The sequence below is a fragment of the Musca autumnalis genome, unplaced genomic scaffold (assembly GCF_047663935.1).
Source record: "Musca autumnalis isolate F117 unplaced genomic scaffold, ASM4766393v1 scaffold_2, whole genome shotgun sequence".
NCBI classification, from domain to species: Eukaryota; Metazoa; Arthropoda; class Insecta; order Diptera; family Muscidae; genus Musca; species Musca autumnalis.
This window is the reverse complement of record NW_027411755.1, coordinates 33,139,834-33,159,431: the sequence shown is the minus strand read 5'-3', so window position 1 is coordinate 33,159,431 and position 19,598 is coordinate 33,139,834. Positions and strand designations below refer to the sequence as shown.

At 33.4% G+C, this 19,598-nt stretch overlaps 1 protein-coding gene across 1 annotated transcript in view; it reads left to right on the top strand.

Annotated features, from left to right (window-relative positions):
- The first annotated feature begins 124 nt into the window (after positions 1 to 124).
- The window catches only part of bgm (acyl-CoA synthetase bubblegum family member 1), a 55,688-nt gene continuing 36,214 nt past the window's right edge, over positions 125 to 19,598 (top strand). The window contains exon 1 of the mRNA XM_073967501.1: positions 125 to 577. The gene's annotated coding sequence lies outside the window, so the exon portion shown is untranslated. The remainder of the gene's footprint in view (positions 578 to 19,598) is intronic.

Here is a 19,598-nt window from a genome sequence, read left to right as displayed (position 1 = left end):
GTTTTAAGCAATTTCGTGATGTATTTCTCTGTTTCATTTTCCGTCGTTGGCCGACGCTCTCTGCTCTCTCTCCCGCCTGCTCTCGCTGTTATCTCTTATCACCGGTTTGGTTTTACCTTAATATGTGTGGTTTAGCTGTAAATGAAAAGCAAAGCACTGTTGTTTTGTTGTTGTCATTTGGGGCTGGCTGGCGGCTGCTACGCGGCGTCTGAGTTAGTGAGTGAGGCACAACACTTAGCTCCCACAAACAGCTAAGAAAAGATCCTCAACTTGTGATGTTTGGTTGTTGTTGGTAGTTTCACTGACTGATTTGATTGCTTAGTCGGCAACGTTACAAGGCTTGCTGCATAGCACACTTTTGTACTTTTGTTCAGCCACTGACCTGTTTGAGGTGTCAGTCTTTTCATTGGCTCTGAGGCGTGTTGATCGTGTGTCGATGGTAGTGCTAGCTCCAAATTGAGTTTGAAAACGTGGATTGTAGAAAATCACAAGAAAAAATTGTAAAGAAACAAGTGCATTGAAGAACCGCAACTCTTCAAGTGTTTTATTAAAACAATAATAAAAAAGTGCTTAAAAGGTAAAAATTAAAAAAAAATAAATAAACAAATTATGGAAAATAAAAGAAATTAAAAAAGTGAAAATAATATAGAAAAAGACAAAAGCATAAAACAAGTGTTAAAAACAATTACTTTCAAATTGTTGGTAATATCCGTTAAAAGCAAAAGATATGTGGTAAAGTCAATGAACTTCGAAAAAACACCGTTTTGAAGAAAATCTAAAAGAGAATAGACAATTATTTATTTAGTAAATACCTATGTATAAAAAGACAAACAAAAAGTGTGTTCTAAATGGAAAATGTACTAAAAAGTGTTTGGTAAAATTATATGACATTTAACCTGCAAAGTTTGAAGATTAAGGATTAAGAGATTCAAAATCCTATTAAAATGCAAAAATATTCAGAAGTTGGAAAGAAGTTTATTCTGTTGAATGTAAAACAAAAATAATTGTGGTGGGAAAATACAAATGCATACATATCTAGATCTGGAACTTCTTGGTACCACTTATTTGCAGGAAGTGTTGTTTTGAGTTCCTAAATGTAAGAAATTTCTGCAAATTATTGTTCCTAGGAAGAAGTAAAAATAATCAGTCGTATTTGCCGGCACCTAAGCTAAATAACCTCAGCCTATGGCTGTAAAAATTACAGTAACAGGAGTGGTGGACCTAAATGAGCTATTAACAGATCAAAGTTCTCACAAGTACTAAACCGTTAGTTCGGCCTGTCCGAAGTCTGTACAACCTCCAGCATAAAATATTCTGAACTTATATGGAATAATAATTTTTCTATATGTTACGAAAGTACCAATGCCCACAATTTTGGGTGGACTCCAAAATACCTAATTTAGATAATTTGGTTAGCTAAAAACTTAAAAATATCTTAAATCGGACAGTACCGACCATAATTTTTGATGGAGAAGTTTTTAACCTCTGGGAACCATAAATGACATAGGGATCCAATTTTATCAGATAAAATTTAAAACAAACTTGACATCGGTGGTACCGCTGGGTATGGTCCCCCTATTGGAAACTGGAAACTTCAAATATCAAATTCCCGGTAGTTCGATTAAAAAATGTAGCTAAAATCATCAAAATACTGAAAACGGAAGCTACCGTTTTATGGGCGCTATACCAAAACATGGATCTATGTTGGCAATTTTTAGTGGAGTAATGTTGTATGGTATATGTATATCGTTACAATCAGAATCACAAGGACTACTTTCGCTAAATATTTCAAAACAATGCTCGAACAGTCCTTAAAATTTTTAATTTTTATATTGGAGGTACCGGAACGAGTTTTCGGATATAGTCCGTCTTCGACTTGATAAAAGTTTCAGAGAAATATTGCCATATTTAAATATTGAGCTAAGTTAGTACCGGCAGAATTTTTAGAGCTTTTGGGCCATTCACTGAGGAAGTATGAACCTTGCCCCCCACGACTACAAGCTGTAACAAATTGCAAAACTATCCCAATGGTGGGGTAAAAAAGTTGGGACCAAATCAGTTACTCCCTTTAAAACGAATCGTACACACCATTTTAGCGAACTTTTGTGGCGATGTACCCGAAGGAATATACCAATATTAGGCCGGGGCGATTTGAAAACCTTAATGGTCACTTCGCGTTTCTGATTCCTGGGATTGAACTGAGCATAAAAGTCTACTAGACTATAGGTCTACGGTGAAAATCGAGCCTACCGATTTTGACTTTAAGTTTTGTATCTACGTTTTTTTGAAATTTTGACATTCAATTCAATTCAATTCAATAGCTTTATTTTTTCAAAAACGTTATAATATAAAACAAATATTTTAAAAATATCTACATACATCAGATACATAAGTATTTTGAAAAATAAAGGTTTACGGCATGGTTAATTATAAACCGTCTGCCGGAATGTTGAGTTTTATATAAAAGTTAATAATTAAATTCATTGATTAGTATTTGTCTGTATCTAAGTGCTTGTTTAATATAACTAACTAGATCAGACCAGCAATTATTTTCACCACCGTTTAAAATGTAAATTACTTCCGATTCAGATAGAACTACTGTATTAAAATATCTATTTCTGATATTCATAAATATTGGACACTTTCCAATAAAATGTTGAATTGTTTCTTGTTCACCAAGGTTGCATATTGAACATAAGTTATGAGGATAGGGTCTGTGGCAATTCAATCGAAGCATTCCTGACCTATATAACGGCCAAACCATTGAGATTTTCGATCCAACACAAAGACAAAAATTTTTGCCAAAAATGTAATTAAGAACTCTCTAATACATTGCAAAAGCATTGGAATGCTCCTTCAGGCGGTTTTGGCCTTGAGAAGGTGCAAACTTTTCGGAAAATGTCGATAAATGGTACTGTGCTACAAAAGTTGACCAGAACAAAATTCAAGCGTTCTGATGCAAAATTCTATCGTGTTGGAATCCATGGAAAACGAAAATACCTTTAGTTCGTTTGGGTCACTTCGTTTTATTTTTTTATAACGGTAAAAAGAAGCGAAATCCTGGGTTTCTTACATTTTTAAATTTTAACGGGCATATCTTCTTTTTTAACAACGGATTTCTATTGATCCTTTATCCTTTTAAAAGGGTGAATTATATCTTTCGAACAAGTTATTATTTTTTTATTCGGTTAACAAATGTATAAATTATATTGGTTTAAGTCTGAAAAACCTCGTTATATGCCAAAATGTCAAAAAAAAAAACGTGGATAAAAAACTTAAAGTCAAAGTCGGGAGGCTCGATTTTCACCGTAGGCCTATGGTTCAGTGGACTTTTTTGCTCTGTTCAATCCCAGGAATAAGAAACGCGAAGGACCCATTAAGGTTTTTTCCTTCGATACAAATCGTCCCGGCCTAACCAATATGGCCCATCTTTAAACTTATTCTAAGTTTGGACATAATATTGCGAGATGCAAAATTTGCACAAAATCCAGGTTGGACAGGGCTAAATTGGCTCAAAATCGTCTAAAACGAAATAGATCTTAATATATTATTGTGAGGTCTAAAACCATTATTTGGATGAGACATATTTTCGGTTTCGTTTCCTCTGTGTTCAGAATCAAAAATTCTACAACCAGTGTCCATAAAGAATCAGAAGACAGGTTAGTGGGGTTAGCTGGGCAGCTAAACAAATGCAGCGTGTCGTACATACATCCACATGCAGAACATGTGTTTGATATCGCAAAATTCGGGCCTAATATGAATTGATGCAGTTGCATCGTCCGGATCTTATGTGTGTTTGCCTTGGGAGCTGGCGTTCTTATGCCGTGGCGTTCTTATACTGCCTGAATTCATTCAATTCCTTATTCAAGCCTGCCTGGTGGGCTTGTTTATATAAAGGTTCTCGTTTGTACCTTTGGACATTTCTCTCCACATAATTATGATATCTCCTGACATGCCTTTATGGGGAAGTTTGTTCACAAGATCATGGCAGGGATGCTCATGGCGGTAACACCAAAGCAGGTACTGCATCAACAATATCTTGTTGTGCTGATGCACCGGTAAAACCTTCGGCTCCTCATGAAGATGATTGATTCACTGGTGTCATGAGAAGGCACCATGTTGCAGTCGTCAGGATGACATTGTTTGAACATTGAATAATAGCGTAGCGCTAAAAATTGCATACCACACTGGCACCGCATAGCTTACCACAGACCAGCCTATTGCTTTATAAGGGGTCAACAAGGTTTCTTTGTTACCACTCCAAGTGCTGCCGGCTAGCGACTTGAGAACCTTGTTCCTACTTCTGATCTTGTCGCAAATAGTTGGGACGTGCGCAAACGAATTAAACATGCTTTCAAACGTTACACCCAATATTTTAGGGCTGTTAATGGTCGACATCAGGACATCATCGTCCAATATATTTTTAGGGCGTGCCTCATTTTAGTCTTCCATGTGGTGAACCGTGGCATTAGATTTAGCGACGGATATTTTCACTTTCCTCAGATGGAAGAATTTCTTCCTTGTCCAATAAAATATTTCCATTCACCTTTTTGATTCAATTATAAAATGTATTGAACATTTAATTTACTAAAAAGCTCAATTTATTTAAGAAAAGACAAATCACTGATTTATTCACTCACTTTACCGTCTTTACTCAACGATTGTATTTAGACATCTGAAGCAAAAAGAACAACATAAGCTGTGTTCCTTTACTTACCTGAGGTTACCATTTGTTACCATTTTTAAACTGCAAAGCGTTCCTTAACCCCGAAAAATGGCAAAACTGGAAGCAATTTTTAAGAGAGTGAGAGTGGAGAGATAGCGAAAATGGCTTTCTCTTCTACCACAGGCTACCAGCAAAATTTCTGCAGGTAAAAAATGGCAGAACTGATTTTTCGACTTTTGTTTGACGATTATTTCACAATGAGAAAGAAAATGGTCGATAAACAGAAGAAAAAGTCGAAAGCTGACAAAACTAAATTAAAAACTGTAAAATAAAAGACGAAAATTGATTTTTTATGTTTCTTTTTGACATTGCTGCCAGATATACCATTTTTCCGTTCCTTTACTTTTCTGGTAAAAATGTTCATGAGAGAGCAATTTTGACGCTTTTCTCTTTTACCTCCCTTACCATTAAAAAAGTAAAGGGACAAAGCTATAATTAATAAATTTTTTTCTTTTCCACTTCGCTTGCTACGTTTGTCAACAACAACAAAGCACGAAACACACGAGTTTTACCGCAGACACTCCACGAAAGCTTCTGCGTCTCCTATTACACCATACACACAGCTCTTTATTTTAAAACGGCATTCCGCAGGCGCAAGAGACCTGTTGTTACTCTCATTGACAAAAATCCTCTGTCCATTAATAAAAAAATATGTTCTAACATAAAAATAGGTTGGTACCCAAACAAAAAAAAATGAGATATGCTACAAAACGTTGCAAACATATATGTGTTTGGACACAAACAAATTATGTTTGGATCCAACCATATATTTGTTTGCAATCATGAAATCCAAATATATTTCTAACATATATTTCTCTGCGTGAAGTTACAGCCAATTCGGACAAAAAATGAAGACAAAATCCTCAAAACACCTGAAATCGGTTGGTACCGCTATATGGGGGCTATAGGAAAAAATGAACCCATATTGTTGGTTTTGATTTCATCTTCATGCATTGTCATCTGAAATCTGAAAAGTGTGCAAAGTTTCAGTTCGATTGGTCAACTGCAACTGTGCTAAAAATGAGTTACAAGATTCGAACTAAACGGACAAAGTTGAATAAAACACTGTAAAAATAAAACCACGGGTGCCACCGTGGTGCAATGGTATGCACACCCGCCTTGCACACATAAGGTCGTGGGTTCGATTCCCCGGCCAGGCAACATCAAAACACTTTTCAACGGTGGCAAAATACCCCTCAGTAATGTTGGCGACATTTCCTGAGTATTTCTACAAAAGTGGTGTCTTAGACACGCCGTTCGGACTCGGCGATAAACTGTAGGTCCCATATCATTGAGCTAATATGAATCGGGGTGCACTCATTGATATGAGAGAAGTCTCCCTTGTCCCTTATGGGATGTTTGTGGAACAATTATATAAATAAAAAAATAGAAAAAAATCATAAATCATTCTGTGAATCTGATACAATATGACCGGATTAACTAAATAAATACTAATAATATTTAGAGTATAGAGGTCTTTACCCCTACAAATATCAAACGAATCAGGTGATAAGTGACATTTTGATTTCTAGAAACATGCATGTAGAAAAAAATCTTATCGCAATACTACTGATTGCGATTTGTTTTTTTTTGCCTAGCCTTGAGTTTTTTTTTCAATTTGCTAACCCTGGTATCTTAGTTGCAAAAAATTAATTGGTCATTGGTCATTTTTAATATTATTTGCAAACAAGTGCAAATATTAGTTGTGTCTTTTTACTTTTTCAGTAATAATTATTCAGTAACTTCTTTTCAAAGAGTAAGAGAGATTTTACTCTTTGATACGAAAATAGAGAAAAAAGTAAAAAGACAGCATTTAGTAAACTTTAGCAAGATAACAGTTGATAACCAAAAGAAAAACATTGGCGCCAATGCATGAAAGGAAAACTAACTCCAAAGCATTGAAAAAGTTCTTCAATTTTAAGCAAAATAAATAAAAAAATAATTAATATATGTATTAATTAATAACAATCAATAAATATAGCTAAATCGTAATATTTATAGCATTTTTCCACAAAAATAAGATAAACATTGAGCAGCTGACCATTAAACCATCAGCAACTTTTAGCAATTTCTCAGCAAACAACTGTCAAAATTGTTCTCTCACTTCGCTCTCTTTTAGTGAACTTTTGTGTAAAAAGACAGCATTTAGTAATATTTAGTAATAATTATTACAAATTATCACGTAAAAAGAGACACCTATTATTAACTCTGGACCATGGTCTATTTAACAGGCCATGTAAAAAGTACAACAAGTACAACTATTTTGATTGCAAATGCATAATGCATTGACAAAATTTTTGTTTACGTTTTCATACAAAATTAAGTTACAATAACAACAATTTTCACAGCTTTGGGGGAGAATCTATTGTCCTCTTTACACCACCTGTTACAAAAATAGTTTCATGCATGGAATAGTTCCTTTGAACTAGTTTGGATCTGTAGTGCGATTCTCTAACTCATTTTTTAAGTTACCGACAAATGTCGGTAAAATTAAAACGCAAAACTTGAATGAAAAGTTCAAATAAAAGCTGAACACACTGTTGCTATCGGTGGAACTTTACGACTACTTTCTTTTGGTCGTTAACTTACCGAAATACATATATCGTTAATTATATAATTTACATATAAGCATTTTAATTTCACCGATTTTTGTCGGTAACTCAACAAATGTGTTAAAGAATCGCACTACTGAACGACACTACTTTTTCATTATTTTAATATTCCTTTAAAAAGGTTTCTGATTTTCTCATATTGGCAGTATCTTATACCGACCATATATTTAAATTTACTACCTCCAAAAATTGCTTTGTTTTGTTTATCACTGTATTTTGTTGTGACAATTTAATTTAACAAAACAATTTCAAACGTCAGCATTTTTACCTATACATAAGTATATATGTAGGTATATATTTAGATGTTGTTGTTTTGTGAAAATGGTCTAGAAATAAAATATCGTGCGAAACAAGATAATATTAGAATAGGAAAAACATCATTCCGACATACACACAGTACGTTGAGCAAAGTCCATTTGGCCGAGATAGTAATAGGAACTATTTCGACAATTTTGAAATTAACTAAGAAAAGTGTTTATTTGTAAACAAAATGTAAAAACGTAGAAAGGTGGGTGCTCTGCGGACTATTTGTGGACATTTTTTGTTGACAACATGTCTAGAAAGGCCTTGAAGGCCAAAATCATTTAAGGTGAGGGAGATAGTATAATTTTGTGCATAAATTTTTTGAGTAGAGGTAGGTCCACATATTTTTCTCTTTGATATCTTTTAGAAACATGCAAATGCACTCAGGACTGGAATGTTGTAAGTTTTTGGTATAATTACTAGGGTTATGACTGTTTTACAACCTCATATCCCTGTATCATAGCGTGATGAGTTTTGCCATAAAATTACATAAAATCATAATTATAAGGTGATTCGGTGAAAAAATCTCACGCACAAAATGATTTTAAAATTTGAATTTATCAAAATTATGGACAATTTTTTGAAGTCCCTGTAAGCAGATATACAATTGAAAATAAACTTCAGAGTCACATGAGATAATTAAACTGACGTAACATTTATTTCTCACTAATTTTCTTTAATTCTGAGAATCGTAAAAATGTCGTAAACGCTTTTATTTAAAGATATAATTTTTTAACAAAAAACAAAAAAATTAAAATTTTTTCAAAGTGTTTTGTGTATGAACTTTTTCAATATTTGAATGAAATAAACATTATTATAGTTATTAGTAGGCTTATATTTATTCATTCGTGCAACAAAAAATAATTTTTGAAAAAAAATTTTTTTTCATTTCATACATTTTTTCAAAAAATTATATTTTTAAAATCGATTTGTGCGTGAACTTTTTTTATATTTCAATGGAATAAACGATAGCGTATTGATTATAAGGCAAAAGATCGTTCATCTCTGCTACAGGAAATCATTTTTGAGAAAAAATGTCAAAAAGTCATAACCCTAATAACACTGTGCAACAAAATGGAGCTCAAAGTCTGGGGGGTGGAAAATTCCTATTGGAGATGAAAGCCCTTGTTGAGTATATACAGAACTCCGAAGGACAGATTCGCCGTGAGTCGAACTTTCGCGATATGGCGTGATGAATATTTTGCTGGAGACCCTAAAAGCCATCTGGAATCAGCGTTATATCTTTGTTCGGTGTTGTTTAAGCTTATATTTAAGATGACATGTCTTCAGTCAAATCAAATGAGGATTTTTTTCGTAGAACATTTCGACCTTCTAACTCGCTTCCTTCAATGTCCTTTTCGTCCTTTATTTCAAGAACCGTAATAAAAGTGGTACAAGATGACATTTTTCCGCTTCGAAATATTCTACAAAAATGTGGCTCGGAAGATTTTAGGTACGGTTCCCAAAGACATAAAATCGATAAAATCTTGTTTAAGCGGTTGTTTTTCACTTTTACCCGAATCTTGCTCAGACAGCCCCATATCTATTTATTTCAATATATTATTGTTAACCTATTGATGACCGAGAATTCTCGGAGTCATTAAAACTGTTGCATCTCGTTTTGCTAAGCACGTTAATTTAATAATTTTTTGGAATAAAGATCCGGATATCCGAATTATGGAACCGGTTATTCTGATATTAAAACCGAATTTTTATCCGGTTTTTATGAACCGATTAACCGTATATGTATATCATTAGAAAGCTAATAAAATTGTCAATCAGATATGATTAATATGCATTAGAAATTTTAAGCGGCTTTGGTGCTGGAACGAAAAAACCGTATTTTCGAACCGTTTCTTAACGTTTATGAGGATACCTTTCTGTGCGTGAAAAAAAGTTATGATCATGACCTGGGGGGTGGAAAATTCTTTTTGGAGGTGAAAGCTCTTTGTGAGGACATACAGAATCCTGAAGGGCAGATCCGCCGTGAGTCCAACATTTGAGTTATGGCGGGTTAAATTCTGGGATGGTGACCCATTATTGCAAGTGTAAAAAGTTACGTAACTGAATTTCAAGTGGGTTTAGGGTTCTACTGGGACAATATGTGCTTTGTCGGCGTAAGATTATTTTCGTGATATGCCCTAGCCAAATCGGATGAATTTTTAAAGTATATTTTTATACCTTTTTCAACAACAAGGCAGGATAAGAGTAAGACACAAAATGTTCTACAGAAATCGTCTTAAATCGATTTGACTTAGCACATAATGTCCCAGTAGAAACCTAAACCCACTTGAAATTCAGTTACGTAACTTTTTACACTTGCAATATAACTCAAAGGTTGGACTCACGGCGGATCTACCCTTCAGGATTCTGTATGTCCTCACAAAGAGCTTTCACCTCCAAAAAGAATTTTCCACCCCCCAGGTCATGATCATAACTTTTTTTCACGCACAGAAAGGTATCCTCATAAACGTTAAGAAACGGTTCGAAAATACGGTTTTTTCGTTCCAGCACCAAAGCCGCTTAAAATTTCTAATGCATATTAATCATATCTGATTGACAATTTTAATAGCTTTCTAATGATATACATATACGGTTAATCGGTTCATAAAAACCGGATAAAAATTCGGTTTTAATATCAGAATAACCGGTTCCATAATTCGGATATCCGGATCTTTATTCCAAAAAATTATTAAATTAACGTGCTTAGCAAAACGAGATGCAACAGTTTTAATGACTCCGAGAATTCTCGGTCATCAATAGGTTAACAATAATATATTGAAATAAATAGATATGGGGCTGTCTGAGCAAGATTCGGGTAAAAGTGAAAAACAACCGCTTAAACAAGATTTTATCGATTTTATGTCTTTGGGAACCGTACCTAAAATCTTCCGAGCCACATTTTTGTAGAATATTTCGAAGCGGAAAAATGTCATCTTGTACCACTTTTATTACGGTTCTTGAAATAAAGGACGAAAAGGACATTGAAGGAAGCGAGTTAGAAGGTCGAAATGTTCTACGAAAAAAATCCTCATTTGATTTGACTGAAGACATGTCATCTTAAATATAAGCTTAAACAACACCGAACAAAGATATAACGCTGATTCCAGATGGCTTTTAGGGTCTCCAGCAAAATATTCATCACGCCATATCGCGGAAGTTCGACTCACGGCGAATCTGTCCTTCGGGGTTCTGTATATACTCAACAAGGGCTTTCATCTCCAATAGGAATTTTCCACCCCCCAAAATTTCGGTTCACAGTGTAATTACACTGTGCAACAAAATTCAAATTTTTTCAAAATGATTGGAAAAACTGGGTAAATGATGAAAGAAGAGCTAAAAATATGTGACACGTGTATCGGCGTTTTTAAAGTTTACATCGAAAAGTAATCAAAGTAGGCGGGGGAAGTTCCGCCCATTTCTAGTTTTTTTTTTTTAAATATTCGAGTTAAGATATCTTGGAATTCTTGCATTTTAGGTATATAGTGTATTTGGCAACTTTACAGAGGAGAATGTGGGGAATATTTTTGTTAAAAATCTTAACCCTCATGCGGTTCATCAAAGGGTTCTTTTTTGTCCTTTTTTCGAAAATCTTTCAAAAACTTCTTTAAAATGTGGTCGTATCAAATCCAAGTATTCTACAAAATTGTTCGCCATAAAATTTTACTATAGGTCTCAGAATACACTAAATCTGTAAATCTTATGCAATCGCTAGGAATCTCTAAAAATGAAAAACACGTTTTAGGGTTAAAGTCGGACTTAATCTGAGATTGTTCAAAACTTTCCCAAAAAACATAAATTCAGAGAAATGACGTCAAAGACAAAAATATTGTTCGTCAAATTTCACTATGGGTCACCAAAGAAATGAAATGTTTATTTACATTCAATATCATGAAAATATTAGTATTAATTTTGCTGAAAAAAGTTGAAAATATTTTCCAATTTTTTTATGAAAAATTTTTCCGTCTTTTTTCGAGTTGATGCATGAAAGTAATATGAAACTTGGGTCTATGTGAAAAGTGTCAAAAGATGAAAAATTCTACACAAAATTTCACTATAAGTTTCAGAATAAACCATATATCTATGTATACTATTTCCATAAGAAAATTAGATTACAAATTTGTATATTTTAGGATGAAATTATTTGTTTTAATGTTGTACTGTTAATTTTAAATAATTCCAATTCTGGATCAAAATCTCACAAAATCCTTCACTTTTTGGGGATATGGTAAAAAGAAGAAATGTTCCAAATCAAATTTCACTATGAGTCTCTGAATAAAAGAAATCTGTAACCATAACATATAACATTCTTAGCAGCCCTTGTTTTTGATATGGAATTATATAAAATTAGCAGTACAACATTAAAGCAAATAATTTCATCCTAAAATATACAAATTTGTAATCTAATTTTCTTATGAAAATAGTATACATAGATATATGGTTTATTCTGAAACTCATAATGGAATTTTGTGTAGAATTTTTCTTCTTTTGACACTTTTCACCTGGAACCAAGTTTCATATTACTTTCATGCATCAACTCGAACAAAGACAAAATTTTTTTTTCATCAAAAAAATTGGAAAATATTTTCATGTTTTTTCAGCAAAATTTATACTGATATTTTCATGATATAGAATGTAAATAGACATTTCACTTCTTTGGTGACCTATAGTGAAATTTGACGAACAATATTTTTGTCTTTGACGTCATTTCTCTAAGTTTATGTTTCGTGGGACAGTTTTGAACAGTCTCAGATTAAGTCCGACTTTAACCATAAAACGTGTTTTTCATTTTTAAAGATTCCTGTCGATTGGATAAGATTTACAGATTTGGTGTATTCTGAGACCTATAGTAAAATGTTATAGCGAACAATTTTGTAGAATACTTGGATTTGATATGACCACATTTTTAAGTTTTTGAAAGATTTTCGAAAAAAGGACCAAAAAGACCCCTTTGATGAACTGCACGAGGGTTAAGATTTTTAACAAAAATATTACCCACATCCTCCTCTGTAAAGTTGCTAAAGACACTATATACCTAAAATGCAAGGATTTCAAGATATCTTAGCTCGACTATTTCGAAAAAAACTAGAAATTGGCGGAACTTGCCCTGCCTACTTTGGTTACGTTTCGATGTAAACTTTAAAAACGCCAATACACGTGCCTCATATTTTTAGCTCTACTTTCATAATCTAATCAGTTTTGCTTGCCATTTTTTTTTTTGTCGCACAGTGTTATTGAAAATATTCCAAGGAGTCGTACAGGAATATTTGGAATAACTAAAGAACTCAAAAACATGTATAAAAATTTCAAAACAAGGCGTTTCACTAAGGCGATAAATTCGTTCGAATTATAACCAAACTTCTGATCTCTAAAAAAATCTCATTTTCCCATTTTTAATTGGGCACATGTAATCGTTTCATTTACTTTTTCTTTTTTAAAACCCGTTATATATTATAATTATTTTTTTTGTGAAATTTTCTTAGCATGAGATTAAATAATTAAATTGACATTTATTTAGAAAATCTAAGTAATCACGCAATGACTGCCCTTTGTACACTGTTCTCAGATCATGAGATTTCTTCTATGCAAATGTACTTTGTTTAATTATTGTGCAATATATTTCACTATCATCTTTTAAGGGGAGAGAGATCATAATTTTGTTTTTGAGTGGAGATTCACATATTTTTCTATTTGATATTTGTCAGATGATATATAAGTTCTTAGTGCGAATGAATTAGAAACATATTATAATACAAAATAATAATATTTAATATAATTTACCTTTCTTAAAACCCGTTATTTTTTTTTCTAAAATTTTCTTAGCATGAGATTAAATAATTTAATTGACATTTAATTAAAAAAAAAAAAACTAAGTAGCCACGCTATGGCTGCCCTTTGTACAGAGTTCTCAGATCATAAGATTTGTTATATGCGATTGTACTTTGTTTAATTATTGTACAATATATTTTATTATCATTAAAGTGATTGCGTTACCGTAAAGTTTTATACGATCATCAAATTGTTATGTTTTTCTGTATAAATGTATGCATATAATAATAAAAACATACAAATAGCCGCCAATAAAAAACTAATTTCATGAAACAACTAAATTGTATAGAATTACTATTTTTTGAATTGAATAAATAACCTGCGGGACTTTTTTCAACTGGTTAAAAAATAGTTAGTTATAAATGCATTATTCTACAACTAACTACAAATTGGTTGAAAAGTCATCTATAGTTCAACCAGATTGAAAAATAAAAAAAAATGGACAACTATAGCTGTGTCTGGTTACCCTAAAATTTGTAACAATTTGTACCAATTGTTGCTGGAAGTCGTCTGTTAACACAAAAAACCAGCAAAAGAGAGCGATTCGAGAGAGACATTTTGACAGTTCTTTCACTGAGAGCTTGCAAATTCTTGCTGGACAAATTTCTTCTAGCAAGCACTTGCAAGCTCTTCTTCTTCCTGAAAACAATCAACCAGCCGTTTTTAGTTTTTTTGTTGATTTATGTTTGTGAACATTAAAAACAATTTTATTGTGGAAATAACATAGTCTAATTGTATTGTTTTATGGAGAACAAATTTGTAAAGCGGAAAAATACTTTTTTGTTTCATTTTCTTTTTTATTTTTAATAAAATACAACGTGTTTGCTTCCTTTGTTGGCGGACAAATTGTTCTGTTTTGGCAAGTCAGCTGATTGCTTGCTGGTTTTTGCTGGGAAGGTGTCTGTTTACTTTTTACAATTTTCTAGCAAAAGAGAATAAAAACCCCTTACTCTCTGAGAAAGTTCTTGCTGGACAATTCTTGCTGGGAAAGTAACCAGACAGACTTTATCTCCGCACTACTTTTCAACTAGTTATCAAACAGGGCCAGGGTTGTTGTGCTCTCTTGCTTAATTTTCGCCATCTTGACAAGTCTCTCCGTACTCTTGCAACGTGTGGATCAACGATGAACACGAAGAGAACATTTACATCAGCCAAGATCGCCCATATACGTTAACGTGACTACAACAACATATTTTCTCTTTATTCTCATCTGTCGTGGTTTACCAAAGGAACGACTCGCTCAGAGAGACAAATGGACAAAATATTTTGAGCACCACCGATTTACATACATATATGGTGAATCGTACGAAAACGTAAAGGCAAGTGCTCATCTTGTTCATCTATGGTGTGGATGCTATTTGTTCCTTGATCATCTTTGCATTATTTTCATTGATGTACACGCCTTTACGTTGTCGTAACAACAGAGAATAACAAATCCAAATGAGAGCCATGTCAGCCAATGTTTAACAAAGGGACATTACTCTCCCAACAATTCTCTCTCATTTATTTTGGACATCAATGATTATTTTCTACTTGGCAATGATAATAAGACACCTAAAAATGGGACGCGAGAATAAAATGACAAAAATTAAAATAAAACGAAATAAAATTAAAATAAAATAAAATCGAACATTGGTGGCGTCGTTTTTTATTGGGATAGCTAATACAATTTTGTTTTTAAAAATAGTCTCGCTTAACCCTTTCGGGGATTCTATGCCATATGGCATGACCAGTTTTTGAAGCCCGTTTTAAGGCAAAATACTTATGTGCACTCTTTTTTTAATAATTTTGTATTTTTCTCTGAAGTGTTATCTAAAAATAATTCGACAAAAATTTTTGATTGGTGGACCCTATACGTTGATATGTCTCAAAGAGCAAGCGCTCCTCGTTCGATTTAAAATTTGCATGAAAATACCATCTTATAATTTTATATATTTTATTAACAAAAATATATTTTTTGTTAACTTTTTGTATTTAATGTAGTAGATAATCATTGCCTTAATTATTAAAACGAAAAAAAGATCCGAAATATAGTTCAATGGAGCTGCCAGATTTTTTATATTTCATACTATGCCATATGGCATAGATTTTTCCCAACGGAAATGTTTCACTTTGTTTGACTCCCAGATCTTCCATTGTAAAACCCCTAGATCTTCTATAAGAAGACCTCCAGATCTTGTATAAATAGACATCCAGGTCTTCTATAAGAAGACCTCCAGATCTTGTATAAGTAGACCTCCAGGTCTTCTATACGAAGACTTCCAGGTCTTCTATAAGGAAACCTCCAGATCCATAGGAAAACCTCCATATGATGTACAACAATTCTTGCAGATTTTCTAAAATAACTCCTCCAGATATTATATAAGATGGCCCCCACGTCTTCTACAAGCTGACCTCCAGCCCTTCTATAGGATGACATTCAGGTGTTCTATAAGAAGTCCTTCAGATCTGCTATATGAAGACATTCAGGTCTTCTATAAGAAGTACTCCAGTTTTTCTATAAGAAGGCCTCAAATCTTCCATAAGAAGACCCTAGGTTTTCTATAAGAAGACCCTAGGTCTTCTATAAGAGGCTTTAAATGTTCTAAAAGAAGACCTCCAGATATTCTATAAGAAGACCTTATATGTGAAGACCTCCAAATCTTCTAATAGTAGACCTCGAGATATTCTATGAAAAACCTTCATGCCTTCTATAAGTAGGCCTCCTGGTCTTCAATGAGAAGATCTTATGCTTTTCTATAAGAAGGGCCCCTGCTCTTCTATGAGAAGACCATCTGGTTTTTTTTAAGAAGGTCTCCTGCTCTTCTATGAGAAGACGTTCTGCCCTTCTATGAGCAGACCTCCTGCTCTTATATAAGAAGACCTCGTTCTCTTCTATAAGAATACCTCCTGCCCTTCTATATGCAAACGACCTTCTCTTCTACGATAAGACGTCCTGCCCTTCTATATGCAAACGTCCTGCTCTTCTATGAAAAGACGTCCTGCTCTTCAAGAAGAGGACCTCCTGCTCTTCAAGGAGAGGACCTCCTGCTCTTCTATAAGAAGACCTCTTGCTCTACTATAAGAAGACCTCCTGCTCTTCTATAAGAAGACGTCCTACCCTTCTATATGCAAACGTCCTGCTCTTCTATGTGAAAACATCCTGTCCTTCTATGAGACGACCTTTTGCTCTTCCAGGAGAAGACATCCTGCCCTTCTATGAGAGGACCTTCTGCTCTTTTATGAGAAGACGTCCTGCTCTTCTATAAAAAGACCTCTTCCTCTTCCTGGTCTTCTATAAGATGAAATTTAATTAAAAACTTGAATATTTTAGTTTTGTTTTTTTTTTTTCCTTTAAATACATTCTATGCCATATGGCATAGTGTCCAAAAACCACTTTTCCAAACAAAATGTTAAAAAATTAGTTTTGATTATTCATATAGTGGGCTTAAGTATATATAAAATTGGAAAAATATATTTTTCAGATCAAAAACAAAAAAGAAGCACCGAAAGGGTTAATACCATTGTTGTTGTTTTATTATTTTAAAACAACTAATTTATTAGTGGAAAAAGGTTGGCATTGTTCGCCAAGGGTTAAGGCAAGGAAGACTAGTTTCGATCCACGCCACTGGATCTCATCGACGCCACCAATGTTCGATTTGAGAAACACTGGCGCCGTTTGTATGGTTGGCTGCGACAAGCTACCAACTACATTTTGTTATGTGCATTCGTCGAAATTCGACGACACATAGCAGTGGAAAAAGGTTTGGTGTGTTTCGCAAACACTTTCGTCGGAGTTGTGTTAGGTTGCCAAAGAAAAACTTCTCATTGAAGTTTTTTCTTTGTTCACCTTTATACTTCGAGCTGACGATTGATGTTTGGGTATAAAAAGTTTCTTGTTGAAGAAGTTATTGAAAAATAACTTCGGTGGAGAATATCCACAAACAAAAAACAAGGGAACTGATGAGATCCAGTGGCGTGGATCGAAACTAGTCTTCCTTGCCTTACCCCTTGGCGAACAATGCCAACCTTTTTCCACTAATAAATTAGTTGTTTTAAAATAATAAAACAACAACAATGGGATTAAGCCAGACTATTTTGAAAAACAAAATAAAAATAAAAAAAAAAAAAACAAAATAAACATAAAATAAAAGAAAAAAACTCTGAAAGATAGTTTAAACTAAGTGCAAAGCCGAGAAACATCGTTTTGCGGGGTGGTTCGGGGGTGGAAGTTCGGTGGCTGGAAGTTCGAAATGGGGTGGTTCGCAGGGTCGAAGTTCGAAGGGTGGAAGTTTAGAAGAATGTGGTTCGTTATATTTCTTGAGTATTACAGGGGGTTCGGACTAGGGATAGGCAAGTCGATTTTCGATTCCTCGATTCTTTGATGTGAAGAATCTAAATATCGGAATCGAGTTTTGACTTCATAGAGAATCGAAAGATCGATTTTCTATTATGATTCTTCGATTCTTGCAGAGGGAATCGAAAGATCAATTCTGTTTTGACTCTTTGATGTACCACGAAAATGAAATATACAGATTACATTGGTAAGAGCAAGACAACAATATTATATTATTTGTTGTACTGATGAACAATGTTAATCTAACGGTACGGCAGTGCTAAACGCGAAGCATTGTACTCTAAAACGTTCACATTTTCAACTAAGGAGTCATCTCGATTGAACGATTCTTTTATCCTAGTGAGTTCTAAGTAAGAATCAAAGGATCGATTTTTGATTCCTACGTAAGAATCAAAAAAATCGATTTTTGAGTTCTATGTACGAATCAAAAGATCGAAAGATCGATTCTTGAGTTCTAAGTAAGAATCAAAAAATCGAAAGATCGATTTTTGCTTGGTAATACGTATCTCTAGTTCGGACTAGGCAATAAAAAGTACGTTCAATACCGTTAAGCCAATATGAATCGGTGTGTACTCATTGATATGAAAGAAATATGTTTGGGTACTGCCAACAAATATATGTTTGGGTGCAAACAAATTATATGTTTAGGTGCAAGCTAATACAAACCCGAAAGCCACAAAAAAAGCAAACACATGCACCAGTGGGCGCTTCCTGAGAGCAAGGGAGCGTAAATGTCAGTGTGAAACACATTGAAATGTATGCTAACTTGCTCTCAGTAAGCGCTCACTGGATATCTCTATCATATACATACACACATTTATAAATGGTGGTGGTTTATTGAAAGGCATAGAAAAAAAGCAAAAGCAACAAAGACACATAGGTACATAGGTACAGAAAAAATTCCAAAAAATACATAACAGACTTTAATAAAAGAAAAACTGAATGAAATAACTTATAAAAAGTCGCACTTTTAAAAAGAAAAAATATTAAGAAACATCGTTCAACGCTTCTCCTTAGTTGTGAAATAAAACACATTGTGCTCAAAGTTGAAATCTTCAGCGGGAAATCGGCATCTGGAATCAAATAATTATTTATTGTAATAAATAGGTACATCCATATTTCAAATATACATATGTATGTATGTATATGAAAAAAGTATTGATGTAATTACCAATATTAAATGCGATTTCTTCCTTGTTCAATAAAATATTACCATTCGCCTTTATTTATTTATAGCATTTCCAAATTAAATGAAACCTTTTCCAAATTAAATGAAACCTTTTCCAAATTAAATGAAACTTTTTCCAAATTAAATGAAACCTTTTCCAAATCAAATGAAACCTTTTCCAAATCAAATGAAACCTTTTCCAAATCAAATGAAACCTTTTCCAAATTGAATGAAACCTTTATTTTTATTGAAAGAAAAAAGCCAGAATATTTTGAAAAGAGAAAGAAATAAAAATTATATGGAGTTTCAACAATTTTTTTACTTAAATTCTAATCGTAAGTAATTACATAAAAGTGCAACTCGCTGCATGTTTTGCTTCCTTGAACTTAAACATTTTATAATTTTTGAGCATCAATTAATGTTATAGCGGAATAATGCTAAAGAGAGAATTAAGGTTTAAAAAATTGCTAATAATAAAAGGGGCTAATTGTATTACCTAATGAAGTGGACATACTCATTACATAATTGGAGCAGTCCTGTTTATTGGTTACTATGCTCAATCACGTCAACGATATTACGATCTATTGTCTGATCGCGAAGTACCACTCTGGTACACAATTTTAT